At 47.8% G+C, this 25,827-nt stretch overlaps 1 protein-coding gene and 1 long non-coding RNA gene across 2 annotated transcripts in view; one reads left to right on the top strand and one right to left on the bottom strand.

Moving 5' to 3' along the window:
- The window catches only part of OPCML (opioid binding protein/cell adhesion molecule like), a 1,158,538-nt gene that overhangs the window by 642,997 nt on the left and 489,714 nt on the right, over positions 1-25,827 (bottom strand). The gene's annotated exons all lie outside the window — the stretch shown is intronic.
- LOC129403400 (uncharacterized) lies at positions 14,562-22,776 on the top strand. The gene is made up of 3 exons (XR_008629182.1): positions 14,562-14,684; positions 17,346-17,399; positions 22,302-22,776. It is a non-coding gene; the product is annotated as an uncharacterized LOC129403400 (long non-coding RNA).

Below are 25,827 nucleotides of genomic sequence, written 5' to 3'. Positions count from 1 at the left end.
CCTGGGTTGAAATCATTTGGCAGGACGGGGGAGGGGAATGGGGGACTAAGAATCTTTTCATTCTTTCAAATCAAACAAATAACCATTCAGGCATTCAGGTATTCACATGACTGAAAACACAACTCAATGCTGATATATCATCAAGAAAAGTTTTCAAGAGTGATGGTGTGTGTTGGGCTGGAGAAATTAGAAAGCCATTGAAGAACCCCTGCTATACAGAACTACCTTCCAGAATAGAGAATTCTCTGAATCAGGGATCTGTAGTATCAACACTGAGAAAGACTGGTATCAACTAAGAGTGAGAAGTACTTGTCTAGCAGACAACCAAACATGGTCCAATGCCCAGTGCCACATACAATTCCCAGGGGTCATTCTAGAGCACAGAGCCAATAATGGCCCCTGAGCACTGAACAGTGTAACTCCACACCCATTGCCTTAAATAATATTAATGGTATGTATTGTACAGGACAGCAATTCAATGCCCAATTAAAATTAGATGGGGAAAAATGGCAGAATTCAGGGGTCCTCATGGAGACTCCACAGGCTACAGTTGAATCTTTCCCTGCATCCTAGAAAATTTGCACTTGATTTGAGCACCCTGAGGACTAAGTTGCTGTACTTAATGTTTTTGCTATGGAGTTGATGTGAACTAGCCTCAGGGTCCTTTCGCCTTCCCTGTCTCTCAGCATACACAGGCAGAGAGGGGCAGGGTACTGAGCACTGGTCACAGTGGGAGTGGAAGGATGGCGTGCCAGATAAACAAATGAACCTAAAATTCGTCTAATTCATTTGTTTTAATTTCACCTGCCTGACAAGGTTTCCAGTCAAAATAAATGATGGCATGACTTGTGTGGAAAAGAACAGCAGATAAAAGGAAGCTCCAGTCAGGAAACACAGATACACAAATATACAGAGAAGAGGAATAACAGTAGAAAGAAGAAAACTCTTTCTCTTGGCCATGGACAAGACAGACATATGGACAGACAGTGGAACTGGGAAGGGCTCATATGCCAGGGCAGTAATAGGGCATCTCATTCATGTCTGTCTGAGACCAAGGAAAACCAAAGAGAGGGAATCTCTGGGATACAGTCAGAGAAACCCAGTAAGGGCACAGAGGTGATGGGTCCCTCTCAGCTAGACAGATTCCAGACCAGGAGTGCTGGTAAAGACCAGCATGGGGGCAAGACCAGCTCATCTACCTGACACCCAAGGACAGTAGACACAAGGGCCAGGAATATTGCTCCATAGTTGGAAGCCTGCCTCATGAGCTGGAGGAGAACACAGGTAGAATAGAGAAGGGATCACTAAGTCAATGATGGTTGGAGGGATCATTTGGATGGGAGATGTGTGCTGAAAGTAAATAAAAGACCAAACGTAATAGACTCCCAGTATTTATATTGCAAAACATAATGCCCAAAAGTAGAGAAAGAGTCTGGGTGAAATTGTCTGCCATAGAGTTGGGGGAAGGTTAGGATGGGGAGGTGGATACTGGGGATATTGGTGGTAGAAAATGTGCACTGGTGGAGGGATGGGTGTTTGATTGCTGTTTGATACTGAAACTCAAACATGAAAGCTTTGCAACTGTATTTCACAGAGAGAGAGAGAGAGAGAGAGAGAGAGAGAGAGAGAGAGAGAGAGAGAGAGAGAGAGAGAGACTGGCTCATCTAATGCTAGCAGTGACCAGGCCACAGAATCTGGACCAGAGAGATGGATGAGGTGGGGGAAGTCCATCTATTAAATCCATCTATGTGAACTGTATAGTAAGCTATCTTTTTAAGTTTCTGAGTTTTGTCTGCAAATCTCTCATACAATCTTCAGGAACCCATGAACACAGGGAAAATCCACTTTTTTTTTTGGTTTTTGGGTCACACCTGGCGATGCACAGGGGTTACTCCTGGCTCTGCACTCAGGAATTACTCCTGGCGGTGCTCAGGGGACCATATGGGATGCTGGGAATCGAACCCGGGTCGGCCGCATGCAAGGCAAACGCCCTACCCGCTATGCTATCACTCCAGCCCTGAAAAATCCACTTTTAAGATAATGCTCATAGAACAAACCCTAGCACGGACCCCCCATGGAGCACCCTCCCTCCACACTCCTGCACCGTGCTCAGAGATACAAAGTCAAAGGCGTGAATGATAGCAGGCTAAATCTCTGGGATTTGAAAACTGTGGGAACCTTCCCTTTCTTTCATGCTCTAAATCACTTTTCGATTAGTGTACAATATCTCCAAAATGAAATGTTTAAAATAATACAGCCAATTAGGAAGGAAAAAAGAGCTAAAATGAGGTACGTGTCCAATGCATGCTGGCCCCACCAGAAGGTCCTGTTTCATTAAAGTGAAACTCAACCCAGCAGATGATATTTAAGCATTCGAACAAAGGTTTATTTGAACATTTTCTTGGAAGATGAAGTATTTTAGGATGATAAAGATAATTACTCATTGTAAGCATAATGGCCCCCTTGACAGAGGAATTAAAAGTAAAGATAATTTCTAATAAAAATTTTAAATTAAAAAAAAACCCTCGTGTACCACCTGCTGTATAACACTTTTTTTTTTAAAGCAAAATGGTTCCAAATGTCTCTTGTCTGACCTTCTTCTCCATTCACTTATGGGAGCATCAGGGTCTGCAGCTTTGCTTAGGATGAGGGTGGTCAGTGAGGAAGACCCGAGGTCCGAGATCTATGAGGTGGGATTCTTCTTATCTGCACTGGGTATGGGATCTATCCAGGAAAAATGTCAAAAAAGAGCTCTATTTCCAATTTAATTCTTCTGAAGCAGGCAGGCAGATACGGAAGGGAACCCCCATGGCAAGTCTTTCTTGGGGTGTAAAAAACCCCAAGATTTGAAGAAGTTATTCTGTTCCTGAGGTGTTGGGACCCACCTGCGGACACAAGAACTAAGTCCTGATAAGACCTTGAACTGGTGCCAGCACAGACCAAGAGAAGGCTGGGCCCTGCTCTGAGAGAAGTTCCAGAAGGAATAAAGGCCAGGAAAGGACTATCAAAGACTGTCCACTACTCCTAACTCTACCCGCTTGGCAGCCACGCTAGCAACGGACTCTTACCTAGGTAGAAAGCCCCATTGGGGGCAGCTTGGAAATGCCCTGTAAAAGCCAACGTGAGCAAACGAGGTGTGCGCCTGTGCTGCCTGTACCCACATCACCCACATCTCCCCTGTTGAGATGAGTGCTCTCATACTCTAATGCTGGAATGTGTCCTGGGGCTCGCTCCCTCTCTGTTCTCTGTCTCTGTCTCTATGTCTCTATGTCTTTGTGTCTCTGTCTGTCTGTCTCCACCCTGCATGGAGAGGCCATAGTTCCCTCTTGAACACATATCTTATTTTACCTCTTGCCTTATTCCCTTTATTTCTCAATAATCTTGTTGTACTTCACTGCTTGTCTCCTTAGAAATTCTATTCTGGGAGGGAAAGGTGAAGACCGAAAGGCCTGGGGAAGGTCTAGGACTGACGTTCCTTTCCCGCAAGGCTCACAACAGACTCTCATCAGTCCAAGATTTCCCCAGCCATTCCCCAGGTCACAGAGGTGTATAGAGAGAAGCAGTAGATTTTCTTCTCTAGGCTACCACCTCTCTCTTCCCCCCTTACATAGGTCATCTGGGGACCATCATGGCATCACTTTTATATTAAGCTGCAAGCTTTTCTGAGCCTGCTAGTTCTCCATCTCAAGAAACTTGGCCCCTTTCCATAAAAGAAGAGTGTGATAGCTCCTTTGAAGGGTCACATTCCATTTAAGTGCCTGGATCCTCACCAGCAGAGTCCAGTAACTGCTGTCCACATCTGTATTCCCTGTAAGAAAAATGCCCCTTGGGCTTCCTGATTCCCACAATGAGATACATGTTTGGATTCTGTTCCCTAGGACCAGAGAGCTTGGCTAGACAGGGCTCTTCGAACACGTGAGGCCACTGGGTGACAGGGAGGAAGAGATGACTGATCTTTATCCAAGCTGAACAGAAATGTTTTCCCTCTACTAGCCATGGCAAGGATTAACAGACAGTTTTCTATTTCCAGCCCACCCGTGGTTCTCCAACGCACGTCTTGGGTGATGATTCTGGTACTATCTTTTCACAGAAGAGAACTATTCCATAAGCCTCCTTCTGAATTCCCAGAGCTAGAAGAGAAGAATGGATCAATTCGTCTCAGGGGAGATGCTCATTTGAATGATAATGTGGCCATCAAAATGAATAGGGAACAGCCACAGGCAACAGAGAGGAGGAAATTTAGCAATGCAATTATAAACACAAAATATTAGAAAACAGTATGATGCTTGCTCCTAAATTGTAGGGGGAAATAACACAAACAGCAGCTAAGAAATGTGCACAGAAATGACAATAGCGGATTGTCTCAGTGATACATGGATTGTATACATGGATTGACAGAGCGATCCGTTACTAGACCAATAGATAGGAGATAGGAGACCAGGGCGGATACAAAATGAAAGGTGGAAGTTGCCAATACTCTGGCTTTGGTGTCCAAGCATTGCGTTAAGAAGAAGGGAAGAAAAGAGGCGGTGTAGGAGTAGGAAAGTAGTGGCACTTTCCTACTTTCCTACTTAGTGCCAAGTAGGAAACCCTGTGGAGCTGTGTGGGAACACATCCTTCTTACCTCATTCTGTACTCCAAGAGAAACAAAATTTGGATCCAAGGAGAAGCGAAACTATGACTAGTGGGGTCAGAGAAAGAGACAGCGGCAGGGCACTTGTCTTGCTCCCGGTTGATGCAGATTTGATCCCCGGGGCCCAAGGTGCTCCCCTGAGTCCCTCCAGGGTTGATCCCTGACCGCAGAGGCAGGAGTAAGCCCTGAGCACCAATGGAAAGCACAATGGCTTTCCAAACAAAGACAAAACAAAACTATGACTAGCTGTTCATGTGTCAGCTTCTCCAAGAGGTGAGGATGCAGGTAGGAGACAGAGGCTGGGACAGAGACAGTGAGGGCTGGGAGCATCAGGGCCAAGCTGGTTGTGACAATGATTTATCCAAATGTGAAACCTCCACCCTCCTTGGACATGGTCTAAAGATTAGTTAAGATTGAATGATTCTGGGTCGGAGTGATAGTACAGCGGGAAGGGTCTTTGCCTTGTATGCAGTTAACCCAGGTTCAATCCCTGGTATCCCATATAGTCTCCTGAGCACTGCCAGGAGTAATTCCTGAATACAGAGGCAGGGGTAACCTCTGAGCATCACCCATGTGACCCAAAATGCTCCCCCACAAAAAAAATCATTTTAAAGACTGAATGAAGCCAGCCCCAAAGTCAAGGCAGAGGTGAGGCAAGGCTTCAGCAGGAGGAAGGGTCTGATAAGAATAGAGCCTGGGGGACAGTGGGTAGGACACTTGCCTTGCATGGGGCTGACTTGGGAGTAAGCCCTAAGCACCATCAGTATTGCCCCTAAACAAACAGACAAGGTGACATGAATTAGGCGACCTGAAGCTCACATCCTTCCCACATCCTTGCCGAGGCCCTGGAAGCTGTGCTTACCTGCAGAGAGCACCCACCTGGACATACTGGAGAAAACATATCGGCCCCCTTCCTCAAAGTCTTCCAGACACCTTTATCCCTCTGGAGCAACCCCCACTCTCTGCTGGATGCTTTTCTTTCTCTTTGTTCTTTTTTCTTATTTTTGTATGTTTAGTTTCTTTCCTTGGGGTGGGGGGCAGGGCATACTAGGCAGTTTTCAAGGGCGACACCCTGAGCAGTGCCAGGAATTGATCCCAGGCCTCCAGCATGCAAAGCAAGCACTCGGCCCACTGAGGGCTCTCTCCAGCCCTCTGCATTCCCCTCTAATAACATTGTCTGCTTCACCACTGGTCCTCTGGAACTCATTCCATGACAATGACTAACCACACAAAGGTGGGAGATGTGGGTGGCCCCCAGGCCCCCATCACTGGGGGAGTGGTGTTCACTCCATCCTCAGCTGTCACACTGAAGTATGTAGGACTCACGTGGCACCTGGCCTGCAGGCTAAGCCCTTGGCTTCCCTTAGAAGTGCCCACACAAGAAGACCCAAAGCCAGGCCTGCCATGTGCAGAGGGGATGTGAGGCTCCGAACAACTGTCAGAGAACGATGGGGCAGAGGGACAGAGAGCCGGGGTTCGGCCCAAGGTGACTCTGAGACAGCCCTGGGGTGCACGGAGAGAAGCGTGGACAGCGGGCCCCTTCCCCACGCCGCTCCGGGCAGACACCACTTGATATTTGAATCTAAAGGTTAATTAAGTGCAGCTCCCAGGCAGAAAGGCCACGATCAATTATCCTGTCGTCTTGTCCATTTCAGCCTATTCTTAATTATGTTCGTGGGTTCTGGGAAGGAGCGATTCCAGCCAAATTTCAGAAAAAGGGAGCGATTGTGCTGTGAACATTGGCTCTGCTCTCATAGGCCATGCATTCATCTTCATCATCCCACTGGGCGCCGCTGTCAGAGCGAAGGGGCACCAGTGGGGGACCAGGTGGAACTGCCCACGCATGTGTCCAGGCTATACTCCACACAGAGAAGGCCACAGCTCCAGGGCCTCCCCGAATTCAGGGGTCCAGCTGATGTAGGGGTCACTCATGTTCCATCCACATGCCTAGGGCTTCCGAGGACAGTATGTGCCTGTAAGACCCCAGCTCCTGAGTACAAGGCAGGGTGCCCCATGTCTACCTTCTCCCACAGACCTGTGCTCCCTAGTGGTGCTCCCCCACACACCAGACTCTCAGGCCATAATTAACTATTTAAAATTCCACTGCTGCTAATGGAAGCAACATAGCTGTGTTCTCATTAAGGAGATCAATTCCTGCTGAATATTCACCTCTGGCGGGCGGGTGTGGCTGGAATGCATAGCCGGTTTGTGTCTGGCTCTCCCCAGCTAATGAGGGGGCTGCCTCAGGCGCACAAGCCCCCCTGCCAGTAATCGGTCAAAATAACAAGCAGCCACTGGAGGCAGGGATGCGGGTGTTCCACAGAAATATACGCAGGCAGACAATTCCACACATGCCATCCAATGAGCCTGGCCCGAGGCGTCTCCTCCCCGAGCTGATAACATGATGGACCCCTCAGAAGACAGACTTTCTCTCTTCCCCATGGCCCATTGGAGGAGCCCTGCAAAGAAGGACAAAAATAGGGCCAGAGGGCTGGAGCAATAGTATAGCAGGTAGGGTGTTTGCCTTGCACGCCGACGACCCGGGTTCGATTCCCAGCATCCCATATGGTCCCCTGAACACTGCCAGGAGTGATTCCTGAGTTCAGAGACAGGAGTAACCCCTGTGCATTGCTGGTGTGACCAAAAAACCCAAAAAATTTTATAAAAAATAGGACTAGAAAGATAGTATAGTGGGTAGGGCATTTGCCATGCATGCTCACAACCTGGGTTCAATCCCCAACATCCCATATGGTGCCTTGAACACTTCAAGGAGTGATTCCTGAGTTCAGAGCCAGGAGTAACCCCTGTGCATCACCGGGTGTGACCCAAAAAGCCAAAAAACATAGGGCCAGAAAGATATTACAGCGGGTAGGGCATGTGGTGCCATTCATGCAGTCAACCAGGTTTTGATCCCCAGCACACCATTATGGTCCCCTGAACACCAGGAGCAATAATTCCTGAGCACAGAGTCAGGAGTAATTCCTGAGCACTGCTGCATGTGACTCCCTCCCCCATAAAATAAATAAATAATAAAACCCTGCATTGGCACCAAGAGAGGAGAGGGTACATTTTCCCAGTCAAGGAGATATAAACAAAACACTTCCAGGTTAAGACTTTGCTGTTAGGATTTGGGGTGTGGAATTCCCATTGAAACAAGTCCCATTAAAAAATGTTTTTATCTCTTTCAGAAAATTTTATTTTGGGGGACAGGGTTGAGACCATACTCCATAGTACTCAGAAATCACTTCTGGCATTGGGGTGCGCAAACACCTTACCTTTGTCTCAGCCCCAAATCTTGCATTTTTTACTTTGGAGGCAGGAAGATTCCAAGACGTGGCCACTGGGGCTATTGCCAGTGATTCGTGTACTCTGGGGTCAGATAGCTTCATGTGAGGATTCAGGATTATAGTGGCCCTTACACCTTGCTGTGGAGGGCACTTTCCGGGGACTTAGGGTGTATTTGGGACCTTGTCATGCCGGTAGACAGAGGGAGGTGTGGTGCCAGGATTCAGATGGGCTGCATGAAGCCATGTATCTTAATTCTGGTTCTAGCTCCCTAGCCCCAGATCAAAATCTTGAATCAGAGTGAGGCATGGATTTCCACCCATTTCTGCCTGACTTCCCAACTTGCCTTTGGTTCTGGTATTTAGATTGTTCAGACTAAGGTAAGCAGGGCCCAGAGCAGTAGTATAGCTGGTAGGGCACTTGCTCTGCACTCAGCCAACCCGGGTTCAATCCCCAGCATCCCATATGGTGCCCAGTAATTCCTGAGTGCAAAACCAGGAGTAAGCCCTGAGCATCACCTGATGTGGTCCCTAAACAAAAACAAACAAAAATACTGAGGCAGCATCACAGGCCAGCTGGGCTTAGCCACAAACACATTCATTCCTGCAATAACTCCTTTGTCTACTGTCCAACTCGTTCATTTATGAATTTCTTCCCCAGTCATTCAATAACTATTTTTTTTGGTTTTTGGGTCACACCTGGCGATGCACAGGGGTTACTCCTGGCTCTGCACTCAGGAATTACTCTTGGCAGTGCTCAGAGGACCATATGGGATGCTGGGACTTGAACCTGAGTCGGCCGCGTGCAAGGCAAACACCCTACCCGCTGTGCTATTGCTCCAGCCCCTCAATAACTATTTTGTGCAGACCCCAGCCATTGAGAAAGCTCCACCCCTCAAGGCTTTCTAGCTAGAAAGAGGTGAACATCCTGGAGGTGAAGAACTACAGGAAATTCAAAAGTCATTGACTTCTGATGCCAAAATACCACCCCCACCCCACCCAACACAGACAGCATTTTAGTCGCATATTATTTTCAACAGTAACCCCAGAGATATATTAAACTGAGGTTGCTTATTAAGAACATCAAAGAGCGAAAAGAAATGCAGAAAGTAGCCCCCTAGGAAACAAATCCTCCAGTACTTCTTGAATCACGGATCCTGCTTGTCTCCTGGGACTGGCCCATGGACGGGAAATTACTCAGCACCTATTAGGCACCTGTGTCTCACCTGGAGGGTGGCCAATCAAGTGAGTGAAGTACACAGGCACTGCTCTCTCCCTCTGACACATGCGGGAGAGAGAGGCTGTTGCTCACTTAATGGTTTGAGCCACATGTCACTGGAAAAGAAGTGGCACTAAGTGAGTGTCATTTCTAATCTTACCTCCCATGGACCAGGCTCTGGGCAGTGAGGAAATGGGAAGTGGCAGTTGGTGCAACTCGGCAGCCTGGTTTCCCCAGCCCAGCTCCCCCATCTGTGGATCCTTATTGACCATTACGAAGGGTAATTAAGCCAGTGTTTGCTCTCACAGTAACTGGCACAGTTCTGGATCTGGTGGGACAGAATCTGTCCCCAGTGTGCAGGGCTGAGGAGTACAGCCCAGATCATCACTGGCATCAGGGCACCTTTCAGCTTTCTGTATGTGGCAGTGCAGGGTCCCTAGACTCACCCACACTCACTGTCTGAGAATTGACTTCTTAAATGCGTGCAGTGATCTGAATAACTGTGGCAAGGTCAAGACACAACAAAGTACAACCATTTAACAGCCACAAATGGAATAAAGATACTGATATGCACATGGGCTTCAGTCAATGGGCTTCTGGGGGTGGCAGGATTTGGACTGTTAACTAGCAAAAGGATCTGAGAAACTTCTCAAGGGATGTGGGAAGGGTTGGACAGGGCCAGCAACTGCCTGGTGGAAGGCAAAGGCAAAGGTCACAGGAGAATGAGGCTTCCAGGAGATGCCCCAATAATCAGAAACATGAGTCTATGCAAGAAAGACTTGAAGGAAATCACCCATAAGTCCCTGTGGCCAACTCATGTGCAGGAATGCTGAGTGGACAAACTTTTCTTTATTCTTACCCATCCAGTTCCTCTGGTTTCTTGTTCTGCCCTTGAACCAACTCATATGTTTACTATTTAATATGCTTAAGAGAAAAAAGTGAATCACAAGGGGTTCAAGATGGATTTCAAAATTTTGGATGGTATCTTGACTTTATCTGGAGGATAATAACTGTCATGTCTACCTTTTGTGTTCCCTACATGACAGTGAATGCTGAATCATGTCCTCAAAATGCTCCAGAGCAAGGATCATCTGCTCTTTATTACCCTTTCCAGAGAAGGAAACTGAGGCACAAAGTTTAAGCTATCTGTTCGAGGTTACATCATCTTTCTGCCTTGTATGTGTATGTGTTTGTGTGTGTGTATGTGTGTGCATGCGCATGCATGTGCAATTAAGAGCCCCAGCAAACGGAGCTTTGAAGAGAAGACAGGAAGCAGGTTGGGGTTATCACAGCACCATGTAGCATAGCCTGGGATGGAGCACATGTATCTGGTCATTGATTAGAGCTTGCGACTTACTGGGTTAATTTCCTTTCCTTCTGGGGTTTGGGGAAATTGGAGACTGTCTTTAAATAGGTTATCCCCATGGAATACTGCCGCCCTAATCTCATGCAGTGCTGGGGTGTTTGTCACCTGTAGCAAGCCCAGGCTCTTCCCACCTGAGTGAAAGTTGGGTCCAAGGACTCCTGCTGGACCCCACTCTGGGCGAGGCACCAGCTGCTCTTCTCTTGGAATGTCTCTGGCTGGTCCTGGGCTTCCCCTCACCTCCCCAGGTGCGGTTCAGCCGAACCACTGCTGTGTTTCATCTTCGGAAGAAATGATGGATGTCTCCAGGCAGCATGATTACATGTGCGGATCACTTCCCGATGCTCAGGGATGAAAGGGGTTATAAATGAAAGAGATTATTATTAATAAGAATGTAGATGAACAAAGGGAAAATGTACTTGCCCTCACTATCCATCACCTCACTACACTTCACCTAAAGACCATGATCCGCCAGAGCCTCAAGGAAGGCCCATTTGCAGAAATCAATAACTGGTTTTAAAAAATAGATCCGGGCTCTGCTGGAGCTGACTGTTCAGGGATTTCTCATAACTCTATGCAACGGTCAATAGGAGCTCTCACCGCTGCAAATGAAGATTGAATTCAAATTTAGTTAAGACTCGTTGTGTATGCTAATCTACAAACTGATTATTAAATGCATTTACGGAGGGTTCTAAAAAGTAGATGGCAGGGAGGAAAATAGATTGAGGGAGAAAAAAATAGAGAAAAAAAAGACAAAGGAAGCCTGCATGAGTCTTCTGAATGTGAGCTATGAGACTAACTGGCGGTGATGGACTCACAGCTGCTGAATTCTCCTGGTTTTATCAAATTAACACTCTGGGAAATCAAGTTTAAATCTGTGGGCGGCAGAGAGCATGGAGACTCTGTGCAGTGAACACATGGCAGGGAGGAATAATGACAGCCTCCGAGTCAATTCTTGGGTGCATTGATCGAGCCTCCTCTCGCCACTGAGAGCCAGAGAATGTTGGGTTGAGTGTGGTTGAGTGTCCTTCCTGGGTTGAGTACCCAGGATGAATTGCACATAATCATCACACACCAAGATCGTTTCCATGGAGGAACTAAAGCATATTCCTTTCCCACAAGCATGTGTACTGGAAACCCACACACAGGAGCCAGGACATCAAATGCTCTTTTATGGGAAGAATTTCCTACAGACTTCTCCCAGGTTGATGAAGAAGCAAAAATAAGGCAAGACTATGAAACTAAGCATGTTGGGAAGTTTTGATGGAAGTTCCCAGCATTCATTGGGAGAGAGGATGTTTCTAGCATGCTTTGGGGAGAACTGCGTTGTTAGTGGGTGAAACAGCTAACATATCCACTAGCCAGAACTCCTTAGAATGTGAGGCTCCTGGAAAGGGTAAATGTGGAAGAATTGCAGGCTCACCACATACATAAAAAAGAGGGGCACACTCATGAGGAAGAGTGGATTGGAAGCCATAGCCTATAAGATGTTCTATCTGAGAAATGAAGTTTGCTGGCTGTCATATATCCCTCTCACGTAATTCATGTACAACAAAGAACTACAAGTGGATTTTTGCTCCGTGAATATTTAATTGCAACTTGCAAAACATGTAAAACAAGTCTCATGCTTTCCCTGGACAATTGTGAAAGTTGGGAAGACATTCTGTTACTGAAATATTTAGAGTATGGGAAAGTTCTGGCCTTGGGCCCTTTCACTAGCCCTTTGGATGTGAGTTAGAAAAGGTATTTTGCCAGTGCTGGAACATGCAATCCTCTTCCGGGTGACCCAGTGGAAAGGACTGGGTAACAGCATTCAGAGAACAGATTCACATTATTGAATTCCTGACCTAATCACCATGCAGGACCCCAGGAATCCACCTGGTAACACATCTCTGTCTACATCCGTCCGAAGCAGAAAATCCTCCAAGTATATCTGAGACACAGTATCAGGCAGATGCGAAGAGTCTCTGCCAAAATGCATCGTGAGCTTATAGCTCATTTCCCTCCACAGAGAGGAAAATGGGATTGATTGGGAGTAATTAGAATATCGGATTGCAATATACAACCCCATAGCAAGCATACATATATGAATATGGAGCAACTTATTTCATAGTTCACAGAAATGTAAATTGTTTTTCTTTGTGCAAGTAGATGCGTCTCCTCTCACATGTGAATTGCAACTCTGAGTTTGGCGACTGTCAGCTTTTAAAGGTGGCATTTCTGTGGGTGATTGCAGCTGTGATTAAGTTCTTGATTAGACAGCCTGGCATCTTTGGGCTTGAAACCATCACTGGGCAAGTATACTCTCAAGATTGTGGCTCAAAGTCAAGTTTGGAGAATTGTAGTAAAGAAACAGAAAACTTTATGGGGCTTTCCTGATCTGGTAGGGAGTTATTACTAATCAACTGTTTTTTGGGGTTAGAAATTGGAAGAGAGGGGTGTGTGGTCTTGAAATTGGGTGATTTGGGTTTTTTAGCCATGTCTAGTAATACTCAATCCAGGAGGGCTGGAGGTACTCTGGCAGGGGAACGTATTAGACAATACTCTAGATTTGGCTGAGGGTGTGTGTGTGTGTGTGTGTGTGTGTGTGTGTGTGTGTGTGTGTGTGTGTGTGTGTGTGTGTGTGTGTTGGGACTCAGTGCAAAGGGGGACAGGAGCTATGGGGTGCTCGGGATAAAAATTAGGACCTCACATGTACCTTACACTATCTCTTAGGCCCCTGGAATTTTGGGGGTCTTTATATGGGGCTATACCTAGTGAACTATTTCTGGCTCTGTACTCAATGTCACCCTAGAAGTATTTAGGGAATCATGAGGTTCCCAGGCTGAACCCAGGATTTGGGCATGCAAAGAATGCATTTCAACCCACTGAGCTATCTCTCTGACCCTGGGATTCATTATTTTAAAATAATGATAACAGTAATGTATTGTTGACTCACTCATTACATTTAGAATTATTGGCATATACAGATTGTTAAAATTTTCTGTTATAAGAACTCAAGGAAGCAATTCCTATGTTTTGTTTTATTCAAATAAACTTTGTGGTGAAGAATTATGACCTGCCATGTTTGTGAGCCATGTCCTAAGTGCAGGATATAGCATTCCCCTTTGCCCTCAAATACAGACATGTTGAAAAGAATCAAAATGGAATTGGAGCCTTGGCTTGTTCAAGGAGTAAAAGATTTTGTCATTTTCCATAATCCTCTCTCCTCTGGCTGATTCTTGGTCATACCTCTCTTGCCCCTTCTCAGGCAAGCTTGTTAGCAGCCTCATTCTCTGCCCCTCACCCCAACATTTCCTGTTATTTCCCACCTCCTCATATGCTTCAGTGATATGGAGGTCAATCAGTCTGTTTGCTTGCTTTCTTCTTGTTCACCCACCAGGACATCTCTCCCTTCCCTCACCTGTGGTTTTGCTTTTTATGGTTTTGTAGTTTGTTTAGGTTGTGTAGTGTGGTTTAGAATGTACAGAAAGACATTAGAGCAAGAGAGAGAGAGAAAAAAACAGACCACATATCCACATTAACACTTTCTGTTGTTCTAATAGTTCTGTTTGATTGCAAGCCATTGCTATTAATCTCATACTGCACCAGATTTAAAATTAAACCTTCTCATGGGTATGTATGCATGTATTATATGTGCAAATAAAAATATCATGTACAGAGGGTTGGTATTAGCCTGATTTCAGAAATACAATAGGGATCTTAACTCCCTAGGTTATAAAGCTGTGTGTGTGTGTTATTATGTCTAAACCTAATATAGAGAAGCTAAGATTCCTCCTAGCTAATAGCCATCTCTCAGAATCTGCCCCTGCATGCTTTATCTGATTCCTGGATTTCCAAGTATTCCATTTTAAATGTCTCATCAAGTCTCTTTTTTAGGACTGCCTATGCTGTGTATTAAAAATCAGATTTTGAGGGTATGGATTTTCCTAGTCTTACTTAATCTGGAGTTTGAACAAATATATTAGAGCATCCTGACAGATATAATAAGTTTTGAAATACATCATTAACCTTGATACATTTTAATTTTCACGTATAATTAACCTTGGTTTTTTCCTTTCCAGGGTGGAAAGTAGTGATGTAAAAGTGGAATCAGGTTAAGGAGGGTCAATGGGGATTTCAGATCAAGGGGACCAGGACTGAAATGCTCAGAGAACTTCAGCTCTTCTCACTGAGTGACCCCAGGTAGGAACAAGACCTCAATACTGAGGTTTTTGGATGGCCCCACCCCCTCTCTTGTGTATGCCTGTGACTTCCACAGTACTCTCCCTGGAAACTGGGGGTTCTAGAAATTCCTTCCGCCCCTGGCCATACCCTATGGTCCCCTTCTTGTGTTTTACTCAGGGCTTTACAGCGTACACATTCCCCACCTGGGTTTGCTATGAAATAGTCCCTCATTAGAGCTAAGGAGGTGAGGGGCTGGGGCAAGGCTCAGTGGATGGAGCACGAGCCCAGTGACCCAGGCTCCATCTCTGACACTGCATGGTCTCCTGAGTACCACCAGGTGTGGCCCCAAAGGTGCTGAATGAGATCCTTTTCATGTTCTCTACCCCCAGGAGCAGTATTGCCATGGGCCCATGGGGTCCACATTCCAAACTCATGCACTGCTGAGAGTGTGGAGCAGAGTCACACATTCCTGCAATGGTGGGGTTTCCCATGGGGTTAGTACTGTGTCCCCCAGGATCCCCAAATGGTGTTCTTAGATCTGACCTTTGGGAGACTCTTCCTGGGGATCCTTCACTTGTCTCTGGTGTATCTCAGTACCACCTATTTTAGGGAAGGTGCCAAGGGCCTCAGTGTTTGCAGAGGGAAACCCGGTCCCAAGGGCTAAAGGACTCCCCATGGCTCGGGAAGGACAGAGGACAGAGGGGTGAGCACTGCCTTCTGATGAGTTTGGGTTGGGTTTGGTCTGTGTTTTTGGTATAGGTGCAGTTTCCCAAGCTTTTCTGGCCTACATCCCCTTTTCAGAAAAACAGCATCAAGCACCCCCCGTACAGCACAACCTGCACGCCCTCCCCACCCTCCACTCCCAGCACTGTATATCTACCATCTTTAAACAAACAGAATCACCAACCAGTTGTATCTGAAGCTACTGCACACTCCCAGGAGTGGTAGTACCCACATGAGGAGACTCTGGAGGGTGTGTGATGTGTGGTTATGTGTGTTGCTGGTGGATAGGGTGTGTGTGTGTGTGTGTGTGTTTGTGTGTGTGAGGTGGTGGGATGTGTGATGTGTGGAAATTGGAGGTCTTAGAAATTCCCTCAGCCTCTGGCCATACCCGGTGGTCCCCTTCTTGTGTTTTACTTGGGACATCACAGCATGCCCCGTGTGTGTGATATGGGTGGGGTGTGTGATGTGTGTCCGTGTGTGAAGTGGATAGGGTGTGTGATGTGTATATTTGTGTGTGTGGTGGGTGGGGTGCTGATGGATGAGGTATGCACATATGTACAGATGTGTCTGATGTGTGTTTTATCTCCCATGGGAAGGAACCCTGAGAATAGAAGCTTGATGAAGCCCGCGGCTCAGCCCCACTATCTGTCAGGTGGTCTGCAACCACCCTACCTGTAGCGAAGGAAGTGGAGCTGAAATCTGCTCCGTGAGGATCAAACCCTCCTCCAGGACAAGTGCGGAGAACGGAGACTCTGGCAATACACTCTCCACAGTTCTCCTCAGCTCTTTGCCCCTGTGGCTATTGGGGCCATTCCTGGTTTCTGGTCCTCAGAGTTAGCATACACTCTTAGCAGCTTTTTTTTTTTAAATGAAGACCCAAGGAATGATTTGCTAATGGTAGAATTTCAGGCATTCTGACAGGCAGAAGGAGGATAAATTTGGAAAGAATGCATTTCCATACCACTCTCTTGTCAAGGGAGTTGCCAAAAGCTGGCTCCCATCTCATCTGCTCACAGAAAACTTCTTGAGACAATTATCCCATCCGGCTTCCATCATTCTTTCATTCTGACAAGTGTATGCATCACTTTTTGCGAAGTGCCAAAGTTTATAGTCTATTTGTTACAGGAACACAAGCACGTGTTATTTGGTAGTGTTGTATGTGTGGGGGAGGGGTGTGTGTGTGTGTGTGTGTGTGTGTGTGTGTGTGTGCGTGTGTGTGTGTGTGTGTGTGAGAGAGAGAGAGAGAAAGAGAGAGAGAATGAGAGAGAGGGAGAGAGTCTCCATGCTCTGAATGCCTAGCTCCCACGCAGCATGGAGGTGAAGGAGTGTCTTCACGTCCCCTGTGTCTTAGGAAGAGGCTCTAGAATAGGTCCCAAAGACACCAGAGGCATCCCCTTGACAATAAGGGGTGAACATGAGAGTGTGGTCTAACTGGCCTGCCCAGGGTAAAGAACTTCCGGATCATCACCACACAATGCCAGGTCAAGGCTTCATGGAGGTCTGAACCCCACAGAAGTCTTAGGTGATGTGCCCTGAAAGCAAAGAAAACTGTTAGAGGCTCCATTGTCAGAAACCTACCCCGGGTGTCAATACTTCTCTCTCCTGTTCCTCCTGCCATGCCTCCCAGTGCTCCCAGACCCAGGGGGAGCTGTGTCCAGTTCTGCCCAGTCCTTTCGAATCCTTTCTACTTGAGCCAGAAATTTGGGGTCTCTGAGCCTCAATTTTCCAATACATTACATAGGGTAAGGTGTTGTGCTTGGCTCCTTGACAGCAGCATTAGGAGATGCTATGGAAACAGCACGCACCGAGACCACAACAGGAAAAAGCAGGGGGTTATTAATATTCACAACGGTCATAAATGCAGCCTGCTGCTGCGTAAATTATACCTAAAATTAATAAGCTCGCAACAATAGTCATTAAACATTTCATTAACAAGACTCTTCTTTTTCCATTTAGAAGGGTTATTTGGCGATGGTTTCGATGGTCCAAGGCTTTTGAAAAGCTACCCAGGTAAGTTTGAACTCGCTCTCTCCCTCTATTTCTTGCTTTCTCTCTCCCTCACTCCCTCCCGCCCCACCCCCACCTCTTCTTTAATGGATTTCTCTTCTAAGCAAAAGGATCTAAAATCATTTTATTGATGTTTACACTGTTTCAGAGCTGCCCTTCTCTTTTTTACTTAAAAAAACATAGCAAGTATGTATTTCAAGGTTTCACTAACTTCTATCAGGGTATGTCCTTTGCCCATGCCCACCCTTGATCCCGCCCTGACTCAACCCCCACTGCACACACACATAAGCACAGACACCCCTCCAGTCCATCATGCAGTTGAGTAAGATACATATTCCAGCCTAGGGCTGGAGAGATAGTGCAGTGGATAGGATTTCATCTCTGGAACTCCCCTGAGCACCACCAGGAGTGTCCCTGAGCACAGAGACAGGAGTATGTTCTGAAAACTACCAGGTGTGGCCCCAAACCAAAAATAAATGAATAAAATAAGTCTCAGACATATCAGCCTAGTCGCACAAACAGAGGCCTTATTTAAATACTTACTGTTAATACTTAGTAGCATCTGGCATTTCATAAAAGATGAGAGAGTAACTTGGATGGCTGGCTGGATGGATGAATGGATGGATGGAGAGGTGGGTAAATGTATTGGTGGGTAGATGAATGGATGGTTAGAGAGGAAGCTGCTAGTGAACATATAGGTTAGAAGTGGGAAGCCTGGGTTGGAGCAATAGCACATAGGGTGCTTGCTTGCACGTGGCTGACCTGGGTTCTATCCCTGGCATCCTATATAGTACCTGCAGCTCCATCAGGAATAAGTTCTGAGTGCAGAGCTAGGAGAAACCCCTAAGCATTCTAGGTGACCCCCCCAAAAGAGAATGGGCACCATCAGCTCTTGTTGAGCAGAGGTTGTTTGGAAATATAGGAAAGCTCTTGAATTATTGTTACTGATATTAGATGGCATTTCAGGAAAAGTTTTTATCTTACTCACTACCTGAATCACAGCCCAGTTAGAAACATTAGGAGCAAGCTTTCCAATAAATATTTCAAGTCCCCTGGAAGAGAAGCAAAATGCAGGAATCTATTTAGTACCAAGGAATTAACATTTATTGGGTACCTGCTCTGTGTCAAACATAGCCCTTTAGGTTTGGGGCTGTTGTTTGGTGAAGGTGGGGGGTTGCCGGGCCACACCCAGAAGTTCCCAAGGATCCCTCCTGGCAGTTCTCAGGGGACCATAAGGGATGCCAGGTATCAAACCAGTGTCGGCCAGATGCAAGCAAGTGCCCTACCCATTGTGTATGGCTCTGGCCTGACAGCACGTGGTTCTAATTTGCATAAGCGTGTTAAACCTTCAGCCTCATGACAGAGAGTAGGATCCCCTTTTCTCTGGAGCTCACAGAGATTATATTTTCTGCTCAAGGCCACACAGTTCTTTTAATTCCCCTACAGCCTTCTCTCAGTCTGCTCTGGAAACAGAGACCACCTATTTGCTTTCCCTCTGGTTGTGCAAGCCCTTTGTAGACAGAACAGATAGCCCAAGACTTAACTCAGTTCACACATTGATACAGGCATGAGACATTGATGACTCACACTTTCATCTGTTTTCATTCACATAACTACAGTGACAGCATCAATGTGTCAATCACGTGACCAGTCTCTTAGGTCTAAATGACCCAAAGTTGAGCATAGAACCCAGCCTCCCCCCACCCCATATTCTGTGTCACCTAACACTCCAGCCTGTAGCTCCACTTGTACCTAGAGGGCCAGGCAAGTACATCTGTGCTAGATGATATCTTGATGGGGTCTCTCTCGGACAGAGAGTGGAATGAATTTTGGTGGGTGGCTCAGCACCTGGTTTTCCCCTGGCAAATCAGAATAAGGATCTGGACAGAACTGAAGCCATCAAATTCTCCCTGGGTCCTGGTTTAAAAACGTGGTTGGGGTGGAGGAAATCATTTGGTGACTGAACCCCCCCCCCAACCTGTGTGAGAATCTGGGGCAGTCCAAGCCCACAGAAACCAGTGACCAGAATTTACTCTCAGCACCTTTTCCTTCAGCAATTACTCCCCATCACCATCTACACAGAGTGCTGGTCTTGAGCCTATTTGCAAACCAAGAACCAAAAACAAGACAGAAATCACAGTGGATCCTCCTGGACTCTCACAGCAGCTCATGTTTGTGATCACCTGGTTGGGGGTCCTGGTGCCCATGAGGTCTTTGACCCGTACCCAGTCCAAGTCACAGACTCAAGTGTAGCTGTTTCTTCACCTTTCAGACCACAGAGGTTCCCCAAGCTCACCCAGTGTTCCCCTACTTCTTCGACTTCCCCAATTCCCTGCTGAAGAGAATTTTATCTCAGAACTGCAGGGGGATCCAGAATATAAATACACATAATTACTCTACATTAATATAATTAGTCTGTCTTCTGATCCAGAAATGGTTGTCCATTTTTAGCGGCTAATGGTTAGGATTATTGATGCCCATTTGCTCAGGGACTAAAAATGGATTCATAAAAAGAGATGCAGGGACATTGCCGGGAAAGGTGGTCTCCATCTGGTCCATCCCCTTGGCTGAGGGAAGACTCCATCTTCTGCCTTCTCAGGGACTGAATAGGCTGGGTGAAGGGGAAATCAGATGAATTATCAACAAGTTCGCTCCTCCTAACCCTTTGATTCCTCCAAAGCTGACAGCTCCATCCCAACAGGGGCTTCCAGAATACCTCTCTTCAGTGCCAGCCAGGGTCACGCGTTCAAGTTCAAGAGAAAGCACGCTCATGTAGTGAATGCCTTCTTTCGCCTTCTTCCCGAGTCAGCAGTTTTGTCTGCTTTGGAATCTCTGATGCTCCCCCAATCACACAGAGCCTCTAGACCCAGACACTCTGACACCCCAAACAAAATTAGATGGGAGAAGAGAATCACATTCAAATCATCCTTGAGTTTACAATTTGCAGGGAACAACAGCTTTTTTTGGCACTGATACTGCTTTATATACAATAGCGACCCTGTGCCTGTGATGTGCCCAGCATTGGTTATTGCTTTTCTTACATGTATCATTTCATTTCATTATCCCAAAGCATAAAGAAGTGAAAACAATCCTGCCGGTTTCATCAATGGAGATGCCAAGTGGAAAAAGAGTTACAAAACTTATCCAGCCAGTGGGGATGGACATGGCACAGACTAAACAACCTGGGTTTTCTTTTTTTTCTTTTCTTTTTTTTCCTTTCTTTTCTTTTCTTCTCACCTCCTCTTTTCCCTTTTCTTTTCTTTTCTTTTGGTTGGTTCCCTCACCCCATTCACTTAAGTTTTCCAGAAATTTAAGCCAGAAATGTACACATGCAAGCCAAGGGCAGTACTACCTAGCCAACTGCACAGTCCCCAACCAGGATTCGATCCCAACCTCTTCAAATCACAACATGGCTGTGGTCTTCAACCTTATTGAAGAGGGGTGGGAGGGAGAGAGAGAGCTCCCACTTTAAGATCAGGAAAATAGGGAAAGTGCAGTCACAAAGCAATGAACTTATTTCATAAGGATTATGTCCTAATCTATGCAAGGTATGCAGGGATGGGGGGGCAGGGAGTGATGGGGCAAATCTTTCCCCAAACAGTCTTATTGATACTCAGCTTTTACTGCGTCCTTGAAACACACACACACACACACACACACACACACACACACACACACACACGGCTTTGCAGAGGCTGAATGTAGCAATTCATTGAGGCCTACAGCCCATCCAGGAGAGGGAATGTGCATGCGTGCCACATGTGATTGCCACCATGCTATTTTGAGCAAGGAGGTGGAGAGGCAGCTTTCCCAGAGATAAGCTACTCTCCTCCATCCTGAGAGCTTTCCTCCTTCACCCCAAGTGCTCAGATCCCGAGCAGTACCCCCAAGATCAGAGTACCCCCAAGACCAGAGCATCTTTCAGACTAGAAGTGGAGTTGTTTGTATCTGAGAGTGAAAGCAAGAGTGGGAGAGAAGAGGGAGAAGGAGAGATGGGGACTGGGCTAGGAAGAGAGATGAGGGCCGGTGTATGATGCTAGAAAACCAATTGCTGAATGGATGACCTCAGACCAGCCTGTGTCATATATTCAGTGTTTCATAAATGCGAGGTTTTATTCATATGGAACATAGCATTTCAAGTGCATATGATCTGCAGTTAGATTGGTTGGGGTCGAAAGCCAACTCTATCCCTCCTCACTCCGCGACCCTGAGCAAATTGCTTAGCCTTGCCGTGTGGGCATTCCCTGGTGAGGGGTGGACACTGGTGTAGGCAGAGTGAGGGAGAGGTGGGGACCCTCCATAGGAAGGAAGGAGCAGTAAGGGCCGCAGGATGCCAGTGGGCTTGGGGCTTTCACTGAGACCCGGGACCCTGTCTGCAGGAGCTGACTCCCCACACTCAACTCTGATGCTCTTTCTTTTTTTAAAAAAATTAATTTATTTTTTAATTAGTGAATCACTATGAGGGTACAGTTACAGATTTATGCAGATTTTTGTGCTCGTGTTTCCCTCATACAACGTTTGAGAACCCATTCCTTCACCAGTGCCCATTCTCCACCACCAATAAACCCAGCATCCCTCCTACCCTCCCCAATCCCATCTCCCCCCACCCCACCCTGCCTCTGTGGCAGGGTATTCCCTTTTGTTCTCTCTCTCCAATTGGGTGTTGTGGTTTGCAATAGGGGTGTTGAGTGGCCATTGTGTTCAGTCTCTAGTCTACATTCAGCATGCATCACCCTTCCCCCGCATGGCCTCCAACCACATTTTACTTGGTGTTCCCTTCTCTATCTGAGCTGCCTTTTCCCCAGCATGTGAGGCCAGCTTCCAAGCCATGGAGTCAACCTCCTGGTACTTATTTCTACTATTCTTGGGTGTTAGTCTCCTACTCTGTTATTTTATATTCCATAGATGAGTGTCTGATGCTCTTTCTTGTATCCTCCACTGCCTGACCATGCTGGCAAACGCAGGGGCCCACCCTGCCATGACTGAGAGGCTCCTCTGTGATACTTATCACCCTCCCATCTCCTCCGCACCTACCCTGACCACCTCAGGTCATGGAACCAGCAACACCAGTGGGTAAGAGCCAGAGGGAGCGTCAACTCTATTAACCTGCTGCCCTCCTGATGGACAGGTCCAGGTGCTGCTCCTATATGTCCTCCTGCTCCCTGACGTTTTATTTGGGGGGGAATTGCTCCAGAGCCTACCGCTGGAGGTGCCAGGGATCAAACTCGGCGTCTCATGTGCGCAAGGTATGCCCCTGTGCCCTGCGCCAGCTCCCTGGCCTGCTCAGAGATTCCTTTACTGCGGCTGCTGTCAGCCCTTTGGGAAAGGGACCCTGAAGGCTAGTGGGCCTGGCTCTCATATCACAGGAAATAGCAGCCAGACTTCCTCTTCCTGGAGAAACCTTCAACCTCGTCATCCCAGCAATAATGGTGCAGGTAGGTGTGCCTGGAGGGCAAACCCTTCAGGGCAAACCCCACTTCAGGCCTTTTGGCAGGTGCAGGAAAAGGATAAAGAAAACTGGCTTTCAGGCCAGGTTGGGTTTCAGCTCTGACTGCCTCCTGGAGGAAGGAGATCACAGGGCTGGCGGCCCCCAGGGGCCAGCGGGAGGGGTCAGGAACAGGAACGGGACCTGAGCAGGTCTGGCCTGAACCCTGTAGTGGCCGCATCTCTCTATCCTTCCTCAGACATGGTGCATGGTGGACTCATTGGTCTGCCTGAGCCATTTCTCCTAGGTGCCCAGTGTTTCGGGCTGGACTGTGGTTGAACCCCTACTGCCTCAGAATGTGGCTGTATTTGGAGATTAATGTCATATTTATGGCCCACATCTGCCTATGTTTGGGGGCTCAGGGTCACTTGGGGCAGTACTGGGCCCTATGGGTTTCCAAGTGCTGATTGGGGGTCACAGGGCCAAAGCTGCCAGTACTTGGAGGCCACCAGGCACCCCCTAGTAAGGCTTGGAATAGACTCAGGTTCTCACTGGTGCTCTTCGCCTGCTCTACCATCTGAGCTGGCACCACTGCCAGTGTTTCCAGAGTGGGTGAAGTCAAAGTGAGCCTCTGAGGGTAGTTCTGAGTCAAACCCATCACATGTGGTCAAGACAAGCATGAGCATGAGCAGCCGTGAGAGCCCAGCAAGAAGACAGCCATTGGTACACACACCCCACAGTGAGGCCCTCACGTGGACGAGCCTCAGAGCCTCACCCTGCGGCCAGGGCTGTCACCCTCCTCCAGGGGAGAGAGAATGCTCCTGCATGTAGTCGTCCAGTCTGGACCTTTGGTGAGGGCAGTTTGAGTGACCAGTCCACCTTCCACATAGAGAGTAGGTGTCCAAAGGAACCGAGGCCGCTGCAAAGCAGAAGTTCCCAGCGTTACAAGACTAGAAGGAGCAAAGAGGGGTGAGAGGAGCCTAAGAGGGGGCTGCCCTGATGCAGTGAGACAGCCCCCGGAACATCCTGAACACCACTCCCACCCCATTTGCCAGGAGGAGAGGAAACATGCTTCTAAAAAATCAACGCGGAATAAATCCTTGGCCTGTGCCAGGCACAGCTTTGCTGCCAAGACATTAAAGATCAATAAAATATTCTCCATGGTCTAGTGAGAGAAATGTTTGGTTTTATTATCGGCCTTGGTTTACATGCCCACATGCTGTAATTAGAGGATTGGATATTTCCCTTACATTGTTTTCTGCTCCCTAACCAGTGCTCACTCACCCAATAGGGAAGTTTCAGCAGGTCTGGTTGGGCTGATGCGTGCCCCTCCCATCCACGCCTGCTTTGTGCAACTCTGAGCTCTTGGGCAGAGAAAAGTTAGGGAACGTGCCCTCAAGTCTCCTGTGGACAAGGAGAAGCTGAGAAGCATCTGGGAAAGGCCAGGAGGCAGCATGAGGATCAAAGGACGCTGAACTCTGGAGAAATGGGCCAAGATGAACTGGAGAAACTAATTTGGGAGAAGGCCCTGGGTTTGGAGAAGGAGGAGCAGCCTCAGGCTCTGCTTAAGGGGCCGTGCACCTGGGGAGGTCAGTGGGAATGGCCTAAGCTGCTGCCGCATCACCGACCCCTTCTAACCTAGTTGGACTTGCCTTTATTTGGAACTGGGTTCAAGTGCGTGCTCCTACATACAGGCTCCTTTTACCACCTTTGGCGTGAGCTAATGCAATTTATACTTAGCTCAAATGTCAGTTTTGGGCACCCACAGCCGCTGGGCAGGAAATGCAGACTCTGGGAAGGAGAAAGGAGCCTGGTTGACTTACTCAACCCTCCTGAGCTGCCGGGCACTCTGGCCTCATAATTAGCACTGACCTCTGGGGCAGAGGAAACTGGGCATCCAAGAGAGAGCGGGAGGGGTGGACTCTCAGGGTGCATGGAGGAGAGGCGGGGTGAAGGGCGAGGCTTTGGTGTGTGAGGTATGATGGCTTTTGATATCAATGGGCAAGTCTGAGTGTCTGTCAGTCTTGTCTGACCCTGTGCTTGGGGGCAACACCCCGAGACACAGTCCCTTCACACCACAGCGTATTGGACCTTGAAACGCCAAGTGTGTGAAGGATGAGGCGGGGGCCGTGGAACTGTCATCTGCTCACATTCCAGCAGACGTATGGGAGAGCCCCTGTGTGTACTGTCCCCAAAGTCTGCAGACCAAGTCTGCTCCCTGACACTCACCAGAGCAGGGGACGGAGCCCATGACAGAGCTAGGAGCCTGGCACCAATTTCTCATAGCCAGAGTGGATTCTGGGACATTCGGTGCCTGACTCAGCTTCCCCAAAGCCTTACCCCAGGTGTTGGAGCAGCCGCATCTGTCAATCTCTGGGACTAGCAGGCCTAAACCCAGTGGTGCATGGGGAAGCAGGTGTTACTGGGGATCAAACTCAGGGCCTTGCACACATTAGGCATGTGGATTGCATCTTTCCTCTTGATTGGCCTCTGCCTCCAATTCCCTCTCCATCCCCTGTGTGTGTGTGTGTGTGTGTGTGTGTGTGAGAGAGAGAGAGAGAGAGAGAGAGAGAGAGAGAGAGAGAGAGAGAGTGCTCAGGGATCGGTGTTGGCAGTGCTCAGGGGACCCTGCAGAATAAACTTGGGTCAGCCCTTCAAGGCCAGCTCTTGCTTGTGCTCTCTCCCTCCTGCTCTTTCTTTCTCAGTTACCAATTGTGTTTTCCCCAGTTTGCCAAGAAACCGGCAAAGGGCTGGTTCCAGGAAGAGAAGGGGACTTAGGGGCCCTGGGAGCTGACCCCCTGCTCCCAAGGCCAGGGGCGGGCGGCCTGTGTGCACTGCTCAAAGGGAACATGCCACAGCAATTCCCTCAGTGCAGGGAGTGCGTGTCCAGCATCCGTGCTAAGGACGGGATGAGAGAGAGGACGGCTCCAAGGGCTGAGAGAACGCTCTGCCTGCTCGGCCCAGCATCCCCCCAGCCCTGCATAGCTCCCGAGCACCACCAAGAGT

The sequence above is a fragment of the Sorex araneus genome, chromosome 3 (genome assembly GCF_027595985.1).
Source record: "Sorex araneus isolate mSorAra2 chromosome 3, mSorAra2.pri, whole genome shotgun sequence".
Taxonomy (NCBI): Eukaryota; Metazoa; Chordata; class Mammalia; order Eulipotyphla; family Soricidae; genus Sorex; species Sorex araneus.
The sequence above is the reverse complement of the archived record's forward strand: the minus strand, read 5'-3'. Positions and strand labels throughout refer to the sequence as shown.